This window comes from Hippoglossus hippoglossus, chromosome 16 (genome assembly GCF_009819705.1).
Source record: "Hippoglossus hippoglossus isolate fHipHip1 chromosome 16, fHipHip1.pri, whole genome shotgun sequence".
Classification (NCBI taxonomy): domain Eukaryota; kingdom Metazoa; phylum Chordata; class Actinopteri; order Pleuronectiformes; family Pleuronectidae; genus Hippoglossus; species Hippoglossus hippoglossus.
Genome location: NC_047166.1, coordinates 25,162,336 through 25,179,466, shown reverse-complemented (window position 1 = coordinate 25,179,466; position 17,131 = coordinate 25,162,336). Strand labels below are relative to the sequence as shown.

Below are 17,131 nucleotides of genomic sequence, written 5' to 3'. Positions count from 1 at the left end.
TCCTTGGCTTCAGACTTGGTCCACAGTTATACAGACAGTGCCCTTGGACTCTTTACTTGTGCTACCTCTATTCATAATGTTGTCGTTGATGTTGTTATTAACCCTTGCTTGTGTTCAAACAACCAATTTAGCTGAATAAATATCTGAGTTAAATCATGATAACTGTAATCAATTAAGCAAAGGATGAAAAACACTCCCTGGACCAAAGCTGGAAACCCTGCAATTCAGATTTACTCAACATGGCTAAGTTAATGCAACAATTTCACTCAGAAAGACCAAAACCTTGATCACTCAGATTACTCACATGCAGATTAACACCGGACTAAAATGATCTAATTAAGATGATTTCTTGTCAACATCTGCCACCTGGAAGACTTTTTACTTTACTTATTAATACAGATAAAGGAAATCAGCTTACACCAAGGATGATGTCTGTGATGCTACCTATGCTGACTGTGAAGTGGTAAATGGAGCGTATCATTATCACATTAGCTACTGCAAGTATTAAATATACACAGAGTTAAATTTGTTTGTATGGTCTGTCTTTCTACACTGTCACCAGTGCATAAACCTAAACTTCAACAGTGAACTGGTGGAGCCATGTGGTTTCCCTGGACATGAATGGACCTCGTCTACTTCCATCTCTACTGCAAAAGAACCTTGTTTGAGGATGTTTTTCCTGCCGAGCTTCATTAAACCAGCCTTGTGTTTGAACTTAATTGTCTCTGGGCGTGCTGAGCATCCTGACAAACACTATCAGCATCCAAGCATGTAATGGATTGAGGCAAATCCCTCAGACAGACATAGGGACAGCAGGTACCGTCAATGCTCGGGTCTGCAATTCTGCCGTAAGCCGCCGACCATAAAACAACGACCACACAAGAGTGACGTGTTCGGCGCTGGCTGATTGAAGATGAGGGCCGACAGAGCTATTTCACACAACACAAAGATGAGCTAAGCATGTATACAATGCAACCACATGAGCCCAGGTGCAATCTGAGTCAAATACCGTAAGCTATATTCACTGTACTAAATCCATACTAATTTAAATGCAAATTTCAATTCTCCATTTGCCATTGGGTTTCTGAATAAGCGGCGAGAAGGTAAATAAAGATATCAGTTTTGCTGCTTCCTGGATGAGGTCCAGAGTATGAGCAGGAGAAGTGGAGTATTGATCAGGGGTGGGATTAGCTTGCCCAGCATACAGCTAAATCAGTAACAGCCTCGAGGACACACAGAGGAAGGGAAACAACACCACCCACCTAAAGCAGCAGGTGGAGATGACAGATTATTCTTAAGCAAGGCAAGTCCCTATTCTGTTCTGGTCTATCTTGCAACATTCAAGACAGACGAGGAGAGGCTGAAAGGGTTTTGTATTATTTACTTTCTGATGTCTCAGCTTCCTGCAACTGTGTGTAACGTTGCCTGATAAACCAAAAAGTGTTTATTTTCTTAAAGAACGATACTTCTAAGGAAAGCATTTAGTAAAGAGAAACCAAAGCCTTATCTGAAATAAGTAAGTATCTGTTGAGGATTAAATGTCAGTAGTGGGATGCCCAAAATCTGAACCAGACAGACTGCTGCAGCAGCATTTCAATCAGGGCCCAGTTTACTGCAGTGATATGACTCATCTCCATCCATGTCCCCTGGTTGTCCCATTGTCTGCACCTCACCATTGTTTACATCTCTCCTTTTCTCCCCAATTCATTTCCTCGGCTGCCTGTCTAGCCGCGCAGGCAGAACCTGATTGTGGTACGTTTCCTGAACTAATAGGGGTCACATTAGCCTGGCAGGAAACACAATGCCATTATGGAAATGCTCAGTCAATTACTGGGCAACGAATAAACACCCTCTCTGTCATTTTTGACTCTCAGTGTTTGAGTTGGGTTAATGGTCGCGATTCCTGATTGTTATCTTCTAAGGGGCGTCTTATCCATGTCCCCTGGAGGAGCTCCACAGTACGCTTGAGGTCAGATGTGTCACTGTTGGTTTGCGCTGGATGAGAACATTTCCCTGGCAAATGAAAACTCTCAATGTACATTTTGCCAGCCACACGTCAGTGGAAACGGCTCATGGACTTATCTTGTTTGATTACACTGCCCAAACATCACGTAGCATTAATGGTGCTTCTGTATTGACACTACTCAAATATCTATGGGAGACGTAAGAATGACAACGGATGCATGTTTAATTTCGAGAATTCCTTTCAAAAACTGGATTCATTTAGAAAGATGAGCAGAAAACTATATAACCGCAAGATTTAAGTTAACACGTGTAGTGGCTCGCTGCTGATAGTACAGCTCCTCAGTTTAGTTCCTCGTAGAGCACCAGGGGACTCATTCTACCCTGAAACATCACAGCTATATCTTTAACAGATGCCGTACTTAGGGTGATATTAGAGGCACAATTTATGCTAATGGAAATGCCACCACAATGAGGATGAAATATGTAATACCATAAAGGTTTCTTCAAATTACCATTTCCACTAAACAGAATACGAGTTCACACTGGCAGAGTTCATTTATTTTACTAAATATTTTGAGGCCAGTCCAGAAATAAATCTAAAATACAAGATAACAAGTGAGCTCCATGTAAAACTGATGGCCTTTTCGTTTAATAGATACAATTGGATATGATTTACAATTATTCACCTTTTTTCCAAGAGTTAGCAGAGAGAATCAGATCAGATGGTTTGTTTCTCAGCTTCTTCACCATAAGCTACAGAACAGATTTCCACAAAACTTAGTGGAAGGATGGCACATGGGCCAAGAAAGAACCCATTGACGTTTTGATCCAGACAAAGGGGCTAATCCAGGATCTCCATCGTGAGATAGGGTGTTTTCCAGGGATTAATACATGGATCTTGATTAAAAAGAATCAGGCGCATTAAGGGGACTGAAATCTATGAGTGTGTGAAATTTGGTGCAGCTTGATTGAATATAAGGAGACTGTTGGGCCTTGGCAGAGTGTCTATCTATATATTGAGTGCTAGTAAACATAATATTTTGTTGCATAAAATGATCTCCAGCTCACATGTAGAAACCACAACAGTTTGTCCATCAGCCCAGGATTATATTTCTTAACAACTGAATTAAAAACAGAACAACATACAGCCCAAAATCCTGCATGATAACAATTCGAGATAGAGAGGTCGTAAGTAGATCTGGGCAAGGACAAATCAAATGTTGACAGACAGAGCTAGAGGTGAGGGAATGTAATAAGAGTGAGGTGGATGTAAAGGAATAGTTTTACATTTGGCAGTGCTGTTGTAAACTGTGCCTACAGATTTGTAAACAGTACACGCGGATTTGTGAGCAGGCCTGTTGATGACATTTCTAACAAGCAACGGATGCAAACCTGAAAGAAACTAATAAATACAAATATCCCAGGGTGAGAGAGGTATAATACATGGAGAAGACAAGTTGGAAAGACACTGTTTGAGGGCTTTTGGTGATAAAGGCCGATTGCATTGTTGAGGAGGAAACCAAAAAACAAGTGGTTTCAGCAGTGGAATATATATATATATATATATATATATATATATATATATATATATATATATATGTTACGTCCCTCCTGCATGCATTTACTGTTGTTGTGAACGCATCTTACCGCAGAATCTCCTGCTGCGCTCTTCATATGTGAAAGGCAAACTCTGGAGTTCATGTTTGACAACGGCTTTCCTCTTAGATTAGAAAGCACAATATGCACAATAATACAACATTATACAATCAGAGTTGTGAAATGCAAAACAAAACCTAGCATTGTATCTTGGACTTTGTTGATGCATTCACCATCAAAATGCTCAAATCCCTTTTCTCTGCAGAAAGAAGTCACTTCAAAACATTTGCACGTGGATTAAAATGCGTAATCCATGTGCAGGAATTTGTAAACAGATTTGTACACCAAGAGTAGATTTTTTTTCCCCAGATGACCTTAGTGGAAGCTCTGTGGATTGGATCAGTCTATTGGTAGAGCATGGACACCGTTAGCTTAGCTTAGCATAAAGACTGAAAACAGCGGGAAATAACAGATAGCCTGGCTTTGTCAAAGAACATGAGCAAATCTTTAAAGCCCTCACATCATCATTTCATATCTTGATTGTTATATTGGCACAAAAACCAAAATGTCCACAGTATTTACAATTTGTGCTGCTGCCTCTCTTCATATTTAGTGTGTAAACATGAGGGTGATATCGATCTTCTAATCTAAAACTGACACTATTTTATGTTTGCTTGCTGTTAACAGCTTTTTAAACAGGATTTCACCTGCTACCTGATATCAAGGGTTGAATTTAATAGAAAAAAAACTAACCCTTAAAGGGATAGTTCTCTGAAAATTCACTCATTCACTCACAAAGGCTTTAAACACGGTGTAAATTACCTTGTTTCGAGTCAACACCACAGGAGCAGTATGGAGGCATGTGAAGTTTTTTTTGTGTTTTATTATGTCTGAAGAAGGACTCACCATTGACTTCAATTGTATTGTATTGGATTCTGCTGCAAAAAAAATGTACCCCTGAAACTCCAGAAGTGTTTTGTGGACTCAAACACTTCACCTGCCCCTCTATCGGCATAGTGGTGAGTAGATAATGAGTGAATTTAAATTTGTTGGTGAACTATCCCTTTAACACTTAAAAAAAATAATACAAAGCTTTCAAGGGAATGGAAATGGCTCAGGTGTTATGACACATGGTGACAAGTGGAAAATATAACAAGTGGTAAATATAACCTCCTGTGATGACACCTGAGCCACTTCCACATGCAGATGAAGATGAGAATATGTGGATAACAGAACTGTACAGTATGATCAGACCTTGAGCTGAGATGAAAATGTCAAACATACTGATCCTGAGGACAAAAAAAAAAACTGAAAATAAGAAACAGATGATTACAATCCTCATCTCCACATACTTTATGATTTTATCTCACAGCTGCCCACATCTGGTCTGACCCAAATCATAATCAGCCAAACTAAATCTATAATGGGACTCAGTGGCGTGTATACCTCATCAGGGCACCAACAGTCCTCTTCACATTCAATTTCACTAGTTTTTTTTTTTTTATTTGGATCTGCACCAAATTGCAAACAACGTCATTCCCCTGAACCTGTCAGATTTTTGCATTGAGATCCATTAAGTACTCTCTGAGAAATCATCAAAAATATTGAGAAACGCTCTTTATCGCAAAGTTAATTAAAGTGAAAAGAAATCCTGGAACCGCCCCCTGAATAAAATCCACACAAACATTCCCGGACCTTCCTCCGATCATGCCCCACCCCTCTGCAAAATTTCCTCCACAAATATTCATGAAGATCAGTTGGGTAGATTTTGCATAATCCTGCAAACAAACAAACAGACAAAAAAAACAAAACGTAGAATATAAGCTCCCTGGCGGAGGTAATAATATCCGTCCACACCTCTACTCTGTGTTTACAGCGTCAAAAGCAGCTGAACATTTTCCACAGTTCCTAAGTTCCTGTGTCAAGCCTAAATGTGCAACACAGCCTCCTGCATATTACATACTGTAGCAACGTTAAAGGTGACCAAGTCAATCAAAGGGTCGATAAAAAATGAACCGCTTAAATAAATATTGACATGAGGGCAAAGCAACAAAGTCACTCATTCAGCGAAGGTATGATGACTCTGCTTTTGCTTCATTGAAGAGCGTGACATCATTCCAGTCAGGAACTACACAGCCCCCATGAGATTACATGATGCACTGAAAACTACTGAATATCTTTTCTTTGGAGTTCAGTGTTCACCTAAAATAAACCTCCGCCTTCCTGGGTTGATCTATTTTTGCCTGTGAGTGCTTCTAATGCACAGAGGCCGCACACGATGACGACAGTGGTGTTTAAAAAAGAAAACGGGAGGGGGGAAAAAAAAGAGAAAAACTCAGCGTTCCTAGCTAATGGCAAGGTATGTACGAGAGCTGGAACACTGTCAGTTTGAGTTAAAGACATGCACACAGTTGGATTGGGGACGGCTCTGTGCTGAGTCACTTCACTGCTTAATATTAGGCTGACAGAGACAAAACGCCTGTGGAGTGTCAGTAAAAAAAAAATGACCCCATCCCCTTGCTTTGATTCAATTAGCTTTCATGCAGTGTTCCGCGGTGGAACTAAAGGCAATGCTCGCTCAACTTCAGCGATGGAGCCAAATCAGATTTTAGTTTGCTGACAGCGTCGCCTTCTTCCCGTCAAGTTACGTGGCGTGTGTTGTGTGATGCATGTCATCTGGCTGTCACATTATCACTCCATTGGCAAGGGAGGGAGGATAGGGGGGTTACATTCAGAACTTGCCCTTAATGCACCCTGACAGCTATTTGGATGATAAGTTTTGTTATTGAGGTAAAACTTTGCAGATTTATCAGAAAACGTCAGCCTGAGCAGCGCTGAAAAATGGTAGAAGAGAGGAAATAAGCACGGTTTCATCACTCTCAAATCAATTTGAGGGAAACCAATTTAATCATTTATGAAACATCAACATCCAAAGAGTGCCGACACCATTCTTTATCCTATCTATAATCAGTGATTTGGGTCACATGGCCAGCCCCCAGTGCATCATGTGCCAGGAAGACTTAGAGAAAGAAGTGGGTGGTTTGTTGCTTGGTTCAAGGGAGGAGGAGACACGGGGGGGGGTCACTGGGCTGGGTTTCTGGCTTAGCGGGGCAAATCCTCTGTAATCCTCCAACCAGTCCCATGGTGCTGTTTACTGTATGTAGGTAAAGCTATTAGACCAAGCCCGACCGGCTACCATGTAAGCTACAGTACATCCTACGTCTGCTACTTTATATGTCCGTCCTCCCCTATTGTTCACCTGGTCTCTCTGCTTAGATCTGCTGAGGTTGTTCACCCTCGCTAACTCTCTCTAGAGATTATCATCATTAGATGGTGGGAAATCAGTGAGAGAGCCAACAAAAGAGATGGAAATTACACAGTGGGAGAGCCTTCAAGAAAACACACAAACTAATCATTTGTCTGCTTTGTATACCAAAATGAGGAGACCTGGGGGTTGCACTTTCTTTCACATATAACATAAAATCATCATGAGTGGGAGGATGGAGATGGATGTTCATATAGGAACCTCAGATAAAGCATCGACATGCCATGAAAGCACCCCCCTGTCTGTGATGCTCTGGAGCTACTTTGTAAACAAAGTCTGGAGCCAGCATGGAGCCATAAAGCAACATAATGGAAGGAATGCATTTCATGGAAGCTTTAAAATTAATTTAAACAATTTTGAACTGGATTCCTAGAATCCCATTATAACAGAAGGCAACAAATCACTGTGTCACTGCCCCTGTCATTATCTAATTGCTTTGTTGTGCATTCAAGAGCCTCCCTCCCTCCCTGTCTGTCTGTCTTGCTCTCTCTCCATCAATTCATGTTTTACAACAGCACCCCCACACTCCTCTATCAACTGCATAAATTCAGCACTACCAAAAATACAGTCTGTGAAAGACTAGTAATTGCCTAACACTGAAGAAATTAGTTTATCTAGCATTTTTATTGCTGGTACCTGGGTTGAATTCAAATGCACATCCAGCTGCTGAACTGGAAGGTATTTCTTTTCAACATTTAACATGAATACCACTGAGTTTAAAACAAATGGGAAAGTAAAACTGCAACAATAAGGGCATTAAGTAATCAATAGAAATGTTAAATATGTAACTTTGGCTGCTAGGGGTCGCTCAATCCAAACAATAACAAAAGACCAGCATATGATCATGGGAGTAGTTTTTTTCCCACCACCATTGGAAATTTACCTGACGCCATTCAGGTGCAAATTAATGTTCATGGAAGAAGTAATGAGTTAAAGTGTCAAACGTAGTACTTCTCTCTGTACTATCATTATAAACTAAATATCAAACAGTTTTTGGGGACAAAACATTGGATGACATCTGTTTAGAGCCACACAGAGCTTACAGACAGCTTTATAGACAATCTGAGCTGAAATGTATCATTTACGTTGTATCATATATTGGGGAATATGGAGCTTGGTAAGTTACACACACGGTCTATTCAAAAGTGGAAGTAGGGAAAGAAAAACTTTCCCCTCCAGCTGCCAAGTCTGCCATGCAGGAGTAGTTTGCAAATACATATTGATCGTTCAATTCAACACATAAACCAAAACTAAGCTTTTATACCATTTTTTTTCTTGGACTCCATAATACCATGTTGTCAGAATGATCAACCAAAAGGTCATTGTGAAGCCTGAACAAAGTGCTTAACTGAGTAAACACTTTGGCCCATGATCAGAGGGAAAGTGAATTTGGCTGCAAACAATACATCTCCACCTCTACCCCTTTTTTAGAGATTTATTATTTAAGATTATCATTCTCACGTGGAAGCGCACTTGTTCAGCTTCAATGCGTCCTTAGTCTTTTCCATTGCAAGAACTTCCACAACTTCTTGAGTTCAAGTGGAGATTTGAATATGGATTAACACAGAGGCAGACGTAAGACTGCGTCTCCACCAGTGACGGTGGTCTGTTTGATTGAAGAGTCCTTAAAAACCCCACTGGAGAACCATATGTATAGTAAATAAGCAATATGGAAACACAGCTCTATTATAGAACAAACAAGTACCATTAATCACTCAGAGGGAGTGTTATTGGGATCTGCATTTTTTACATTGAACTGCGGTACTTAGAAACCACACTATCCCCATGGAATCACTTGCATCTGCATGGAGCCACTAATTTACCTTCAAATTATAGATGGTCAAACAGCATCAGCTCAGTGTAAAAGCAGCTTGTTCTATATATTGTTCAAAGAAACAGCTCATTTAAGGTTATAAAAAAACTACAGCGGCTTAACACGGATTAATTTAACACAAAGCGTGTTTCCAGGAAACAGTCTGCCTGGCAACAAGTCAGAAGTGATGTTAGTAATTCAGTGTTTGTATCCCTCAGGGTAGCACAGGGGTTCTCGGCTCTGCCTGGGAGCTGTGTGTGTGTGTGTGTGTGTGTGTGTGTGTGTGTGTGTGTGTGTGTGTGTGTGTGCATTAATGAGGTTTCAGAAATAGATGAGATAGTTGCAGCTGTTGAAATACCACACAGCTTTTCACAGATGAATCTGAGATACAAAGTTTTGTCATGGCCACCTTAATAAGACATCTAGCCTATTTTTATTATATTTTACTAATTGAATTTGTTTCTTTTTAAAGTAGCATGTGTGTAATAATTTTCTACAAAGCAAAATAGTTAGGTTCCATCAACATGAATCTCATTGCAGTAATCAATTGGTAACAGCAAGAACTTACTGATGATGGCAGGGTGAAGGATTAATCAAAACCAGCAGGACCATGCATAATTTGATTATGAGAGTCATCATTCATGGTGTGTGTGTGTGTGTGTGTGTGTGTGTTTGTGTTTGTCACTTCCATCCTTTACAGAACTGACAGGGATGAGTTCTGGAGTTATATTTTTTCCTGTGAGGCTCATTTCAATTTAAATCTTTATTTGTAAAGCGGATGTTGTACAGTGTTGAGGCTATTGCACGCAGGAAATAAAAAGTATATAAATTGAATAATAAAACTGATTAAATTGAATAAAAGACAATAAACAATGAAGAAAATAGGTACGAGAACTTAAGTTTGAATTCCTATTAAATGCATCTGCCATGGGATGACAATATGGAGTTAGAGCTTTTAGTTTATTGAAAAATAAATCATGAAAATGTTGATCTTGATTAGAAATATTGCTCCCTTTAAAGAATATTCCTGCAGGAATTGTTTGCAACACAAACATCTAGGATAAACAGCATCCTAGCTTGATCATAATCTCATATTATAATATATATCAATCAAGTGAAAAAACACCAATCCTGACCTGTAACCCCTGTCACCTCCTCTATCTTTCTCTGCTTTCCCCTTGAACAAAGTTCTGGGCACATCAGCAGAGCAGTGTGTGCCTGGACAGTAACAGTAACACAGCTCCCTCTCTCAGTTCAACATGCTGAGCCCTCCACTCTGGACTGATATGTTTTATAAGGATGTATAATGAGAGATTAAGGAGTCTGGACAATGCAAGGTACAGGCTTTCATCCATCTCACCCCCAGGGGCCGCTCACTTTTTTGAGGCTTACCTTATGGGACTATACCTTATTGCATTATGCAATGGTGTAATAGGCTTAGCTGCATGCTACCCTGCAGGAGGGGAGTTGGAGGCTCTCTCTGATGACTCACTTCATTAAGTCTCCACTCCTCTGAGCTTCCCAGGTGCTGAGCAGTGAACTTTCCACACTCCCACATTAACACTGACCTCAGATAGCATTTACAGGAGGGTAAAGGGAGGTAAACATTCAATTATCAACTCCATGTAAAACTACTGATTTTATGAATGGCACACTTTCATTTTCTGGATTTTGTACTTATTTATATACTTTTGATTTACATTTATATCGCACAGTACAAGTCTACAGTGTCCGTACTGCACTCAAACCTACAGTTACTCTGCCATGGCACCAATAAGTGCCCCTTTAATATCCCTACGGGGGCTCCACACCTGCTGGGATATTTGTTCACTAAAGCTCGAAAAGACGTGTTCCAGGGCACAGAAATGCCAGCTGTGTGCATTTGTAGTTGTGTTTAGAGGTAAACGAGAAGTAAGCTTCCCCCTGATGGTCACAGAAGTAGAGTTGTAAGACAGAAATGGCGTCAAACAACGTGTTTTAAAAAATGACGCGCGTCCCTTCACCTGAATTTCACCTGCACCGCCACATCAACAACAACCAGCATCGTCCAGATACTAACACCAAACTATTTGCGAAGAGCCAGAGCGGCAGAGCTGCACGGAAACACAACACTCCACAAACATTAAAGCTGTATGAGGAAACCACAGTGAAAGCGTGGAGCCGGCTGGGTTGTTCCATGAAACAACAGCGACCTTCAGCATCTCTGTACTTACTTTCAGCGGGAGCGACACGCGACGAGCCGCCTCACACAAACCGCTTCGGGATTCACTGTCTGGTCGGCAGGCGTGTGCACCATTACGGGAGATGTACACACAGGCAGACATGCGGAGTCATTTGACCTTCTCCCAATAGGAACTACCATTGGTGAGACGTAAGATAGGGGAGGAGCGGACTATACCAAGCCCGGCGTCCCAGCATGGCGAGGGGGGGGGGGGGGGGGAGGAGGAGGAAGAGGAGGAGGAGGGTGAGCTGTCATCCTGGCTTGTTCTGCAGGGATGAGCCTGCTACAGTGTTTGCAGTAATGAAATATATGGGTATTTTTCCGATGTAATATCTTCTATTGCAGATCAACCACTATGTGTCTGTGGGGTCATTTTTGCACTGGTGGATCTAGGGTTTTTCTAAATAGGGGCCATAAGGGGGCCACAATATACACAGAGGGGCCAATTATACATTCAACATCAATCAAATGTTGTTTGCGCATTATTCACAAATCGCAATTTGTCTCATAGGGCTTGACAAGGTGTGACATCCTCTGCCCTTAACTCTCAACAAGAGTAAGGAAAAACTACCAAAAAACCTAATAACAGGGGGGAAATGTAGAAACATGTGAGGGATCCCTCTCCCAGGACGGACAGAAGTGCAATAGATGCCCCGTGTAACTGAACACATCAACAATTTAACAGTATACAACATTGATTGATACATCCATGCACAGTTCCTAACTTAGTAAGGTGCACATTGAAGTCATTCCTTGTTTACTGTTAACTCTCTGTTTTGAAAAGTGTTCATCGTTCAAACACAATATATTATTAGTATTGTTAGTAAGTAACATTTATTTGAACGGAACAGGAGCACTTCAGGGGCTAATCTGATTTCAGCTGGGGCCAGTGCCTCCCAAACCCCACCCCTGGATCCTCACCTGTAGTTTAGTTCAGTAAAACCCCTGACCCATATCACATATTTCCACCATACATCACTTTTGTTGTTTTCGTGTGATCTTGCTAACAAACACCTAAATAAAACTTTATTCAACAAGCTTTTTTCAACAAAAACAAATGTTAGGATGTCTACCTGTCAATCCAGTGCTGCTTAAAGGTAAATTGTAAGTGTTGGTTATGTCTTTTGATATTTTTGTTATGTCAGTGTGTTGAAAATCCCCTGTGATTATTGTTGCAAACCAATTTCCCCAAGGGGACAAATAAAGACTCTTTCCACAAATCAACCAACTAACAAACAGGGGTGAAAACATAGCGTCCTTGGTAGAGGAAACAAGGTAAGAACATAAACAAAAAACTAAATAGAACTAACCCTACATGTCAATATTTACTTTTTTCTAAACAAATGATTGGATTTACTTTCATGTCATTTTTTGTTCTTATGTCATACTGTCTTTTAGTGCTTGCTGCTTTGAGACCCTAGCTCATCAGTTAATGCTGACAGTGGACGATAACTGCTTGGTTAGTGTAAGTCCCTGTCTGACTATTAAGGAAATAAATGACAGTCAGGGCAAAAACTGAAAAAATCAATAATAAAGCACAGTGAGGTTATGGGAGAATTGACCATTTGAAAGGCCTATTAAACACGCTGTGTAGATACTGTATATTATATTGGTATATTATAATACTATAACAGGTAAAAGGACACTTTTAACTCATTTTATATCAGTTAAACAGTGCAAGTCCCAATGGGAATATAATGTGACAACTCACATATAAAAGAAGTTCACTGGCCCCTCAGTCATTGTACATCCTATTAGAACAGTACTGGAATATACTGTAGTGGCAAATATGGCAAAATAGGTCACTGACTATACAATGAGTTTCTTAGTTCACTGAATGGTACAGTTCTACTTCTTGGACAAGCTCAGTGGCTACATCAACTACCAGCTGCATTCACTCTGCATGTTGCATCAATATATAGGCCTACAAATAACAGTAAAGTAGCAGTGATGAATTAAGCTTTTGCTTGAGTTAATTAGTTAGTTAGTCAGTAAGTTATTTTGTGACACAAAAAAAAGTAACATTTAGGTACAAACAACATAAAAACTATTCATATACAAAACAAACTCATGATAAAAAAAGATAATAAAAGGTAATACAGTTATTCTTGAAGGCTAACTGTCATTCTAATGTTGCAACACAAGTATGCCACCTAACTAAGGCTCATTTACATTAGGTATGTGGCCTTGGGGGTAACACAACATTATAAAAGCCCCATGTACATTTCCAGGAGATTGCCCATATGCACTGTTAAGTTGTAACTGTTCATGGAAAGAAGAAAACGTGAAACCAAAGATAAAGTGGCTCAGTGTTGGGATTCTAGTTTGCAGAAATTCATTTGTCATGCATTTGTAATATTGTTGTTTATGGTAATGCTTGCATGTAACATATACAGTATATTGTAACATAATCCCTGTGCTGCTGAGAGGTTGTGGCCTGTGGTATTCATGTCAGCAGTCAGTTGTTGGCCAAATGAGGCCCAAGGTCACATGCAGAGCACTGCCTCTCTGGCCACATTGACGACACCAGGACTTCGTGCCCACTGAGTTGGAAACTGCATTTCTCAAGTATAAATGAAGACTTGTTACTGTATTGATTGATGGTGCACTTCAGCAGTGAGGGGCTAAAATCGATGAACGCTGCATGGAGTCTGAAGACGGAGGGCTGAGACTGATGCTTGTGATGCCGACCATCCTGAACACCCCAGAGCTCTCTCATAAATAAATGAAGGAGACAGCACATTTCCTGAGAAATTGCTTTTTTTTTGTCCGAGGAAGGGCCTCTGTATCTTTATTCACACTGTATCATATATAGCACTAGAAAATACCTTGTAAGAGATCATATACACTCTAGAAATAGATAATATAGCAAATACATTGCATGCTGCTACAGCAATGCATGTCTGTGTTTCTGTTCTCATACCCATCATAAAACTGTAAACTGTTTTGCCCAAGTTAATTTGGCTTGAGACTTATTGAAGTAATGAATTTCTCATCTTAGTGAGCCGGAGTGAAAATCCCTGAAATACTTGTAATGTTAAATAAAGCTCAATGAAATGGTTACAGTGATAACTCAAATTACTGTGGTCTCTTGGAGGGATAGGTCCATATCTGGCAATATAAAGTGGACAGTGCAGGGTTGCCAGATGTAGGTTAGTTATCATATTTGTATGAAATTATTTCCTCTGTATGATTATAAGATCAATAATGCATATGCATCTCCTCTCACTTTCCAGCCAATAATGCTTGCAATAATCTCTTTCATGAAAGTAATTACACATATTTATTTTCATGGATATGACTCAGTATGATTTTTAAGCCTCTGGCACTGTTCTTCAACATTTCCCATCTGGCAGCGCTGGGACAACTGTCTTAATGTGCTTCTGGATATCTTATGTCAACGTCAACGGTGGCAACAACATGAAACACGCTGTGTAGTAAAAATGTAGAATATTCAGTGAAGTTGGTCAGTGATGAGGAAACAGTTATTCTCTCTTGGTGATATTGTCACTTTTAATAAAGACAGCCAGGCAGCTGTTTCATCCCTTTATAACATATACCCTCTTATAGCCAACTGGACAGAAAGATCATTTCTATAAATCTACTGAGAAATAGGAGGAAAATTAGCTTAGTTATTAAGTTAACTTAACACATCCACCTCTTTGACAAAAAAGTCTAAAACTACGAGTCTTTAGGGTTTATCACCGGTGACCCTTGACATCTGTTAAAATTTTCATTGTGACACATTCAGTATCTGTTGAGATGTTTCAGTGTGGACCAAAGAGGTGCACCCACAAATCAGATATCTGTCCAACAGTTCCATCCCACATGGCTTCAAATTCCAGCCAGATGGCCGGCACAGTGGTGTTTCCTTGAGCTGGTGCTTTGGAACATCATACCACCATTCAGTGAGGATTTAATAAAGGCAAGCCAACATGTTGTGAGATATGAATGCCCCAGCAGTATTTAGCGATGGCCTTTGGTGATACAGATAGCCTGGTGCGGAAATGTCACCCAGTTAACATGCTCTATGTGACAAAACAGATAAGACAAACAGGAAATGTCTTTTTATCCACCTGCCATGCTAACTCAATTACGATTTGATTTAATGTGCACGAGGTAGTTTCTCTCTGGGTGTGTCCTTTTTTTTCAAGAAATCAATTTTCAGGCTTTGAAGAGATATAAAGTAGCATTGCTTGGAAAAGAGCTGCAACTGAACAGGGAGTAACAGGTGCAGAGGCATGTGAGACATGTCAAAATAAAAGGTTATTATTTGCACAGCGACTGTGCTCTGATCTACATTTTTAGTTGCTGCTGCCTCCAGACATTGTACAAGTGGCAAAGATGGTGTCAAGGTGACCTGGTACTGAAGGAACGCATGCACCAGCAGTGTGAAGATGTTACATGTGGCTTGAGGGCTGATATTGTTAATGAGGATTAGTCTAATTTAGAATAGCAAAGTGTACAAAGCAATAAACAGGAGAGAACATGGTCTTCCTGCTCTGTGGGCGCTAAAGGACAAGGTAACATACAAATGCCAAACAACAGAAGTACAATGTCCTTTTTAATAACTTTAGCACTTTTACTTAGGAACATCATCACAGAACCATAGATATAAGGATTATTATGTTTAGAGGTCGCACTGACATCAGAGATTACTCGATAATACATCTGATTACATGAAGGTCATTGTAAATAGCACAGAACATCAAGGTCACTTTAAATCCCTAAAAGGTTTTTATGGGATTTCTTTTTCACCAGGTATGTGACAAAAAAATAAGGGACGTGGATTTAAAAAAACAATCATATGAAAGTATTTCAGGTCATATCTCAGTATACATTCACTGCTGGTATGTCTGGGTTTGATTTAGAGCTTTGTCAGAGATGTGTAAAGTCCTGAACCCTGCTCTGGTAATCCAAGTCACAAATACCAGGGTTTATTCAGGCAGTCAAGGACATCGTGTATCAATGTATCAATTAATTTCTCTTCCTGTGTTACAAGGTCGAAACCTTTGTGGGGGGCGGACATAAAACACTTGTGTTTTGCAAAGACCTTATATGCATTATAGGCAGCCATTTTAGCAACGCCCCTGGATAGTTATTTCTGACTATCAACACAAGGTCCAAGTCCAAGGGAATGAGGAGAGAGCCATACAGTAACTGCATTGGTGCCTGGGAAAAAACTACATGTATGTAATCAGAAGCATACGAAGCTGTGGCTGCAGGTATGTTGCCGACCTGGGCTTTTACCGCATGTCTCCCCCATTCTATCCCCCCATTTTAAGCTCACACTGTCCACTCAATAAAGGCGAAAAGGCTGAAATAATATGTACAAAAAAATATCACTTTGCAAATTTGATACAAGAAATGGTTTGGTGACGTTGTCTTAAAACAAGTGTTGATTTCCCCCCCCACATGTTAACCTTTCAATCTTGGGAGACACAAGTTCATGTCTGATGTTTGAATGAAGTAAAGTAGATGCATCACACCAGTGTTTGTTTTAGTATTGTCCTCTTCCATGCTAATTGAAAATCTGTGTATAAACTGTTGTGGACCTTAATTGTGGACTTGTGTCAGCGCAATTACACGTTTAGCCGTTACAAAGCAGACAATTGGCCTTTTGGGGGGAGGGGCGCGACATATGTCATTCACCCTTTGGCGTCACAGATTTTCTATGGATGGTTCTTCAAGTGGTGAAACTCCTCCCTTGTAATGTGTCCTGGGGTTTCTTCACTGCTGTTCAGTCTGACAGGCCACATCGAAGTCGGGGGCCAAGAGACTGTTGTTTGTTTGAATGGCATCCGCAAACTGTAGAGGGGGAACTACAGTCGTTTGATAAGATCATCCTTCTCTCTGTCCTAATTATGTGGAGCTGGAACAGACGCAAGAGGCTGAGAGGACCTTGCATCATTAGCTTTAATCAACCCTGGAGACCCTGAAACAAAAACAAACACAAACACAAACTCACTCTCACACACACACACACACACACACACACACACACACACACACACACACACACACACACACACACACACACACACACACACACAAACAAACACACATACACACACACACACAGCTGACTGTGAGTCAATACCTGACATTCATCATTTTGGTCCAGCCAGGCCTTTTAATTACTGCAATGAATTCCCAACATGGCTCCAGTCACCTGTTATCTAAACAAGGTTTATTGTTGAGGCTTTGCTTT

The 17,131-nt window shown here is 40.3% G+C and overlaps 1 protein-coding gene across 1 annotated transcript in view; it reads right to left on the bottom strand.

The window, feature by feature from the left end:
• Positions 1-11,063, bottom strand: part of oxr1a (oxidation resistance 1a) — a 159,345-nt gene extending 148,282 nt beyond the window's left edge. Inside the window, 1 exon segment of the mRNA XM_034611914.1 lies at positions 10,913-11,063. The gene's annotated coding sequence lies outside the window, so the exon portion shown is untranslated.
• Between the last annotated feature and the right edge of the window lie 6,068 nt (positions 11,064-17,131).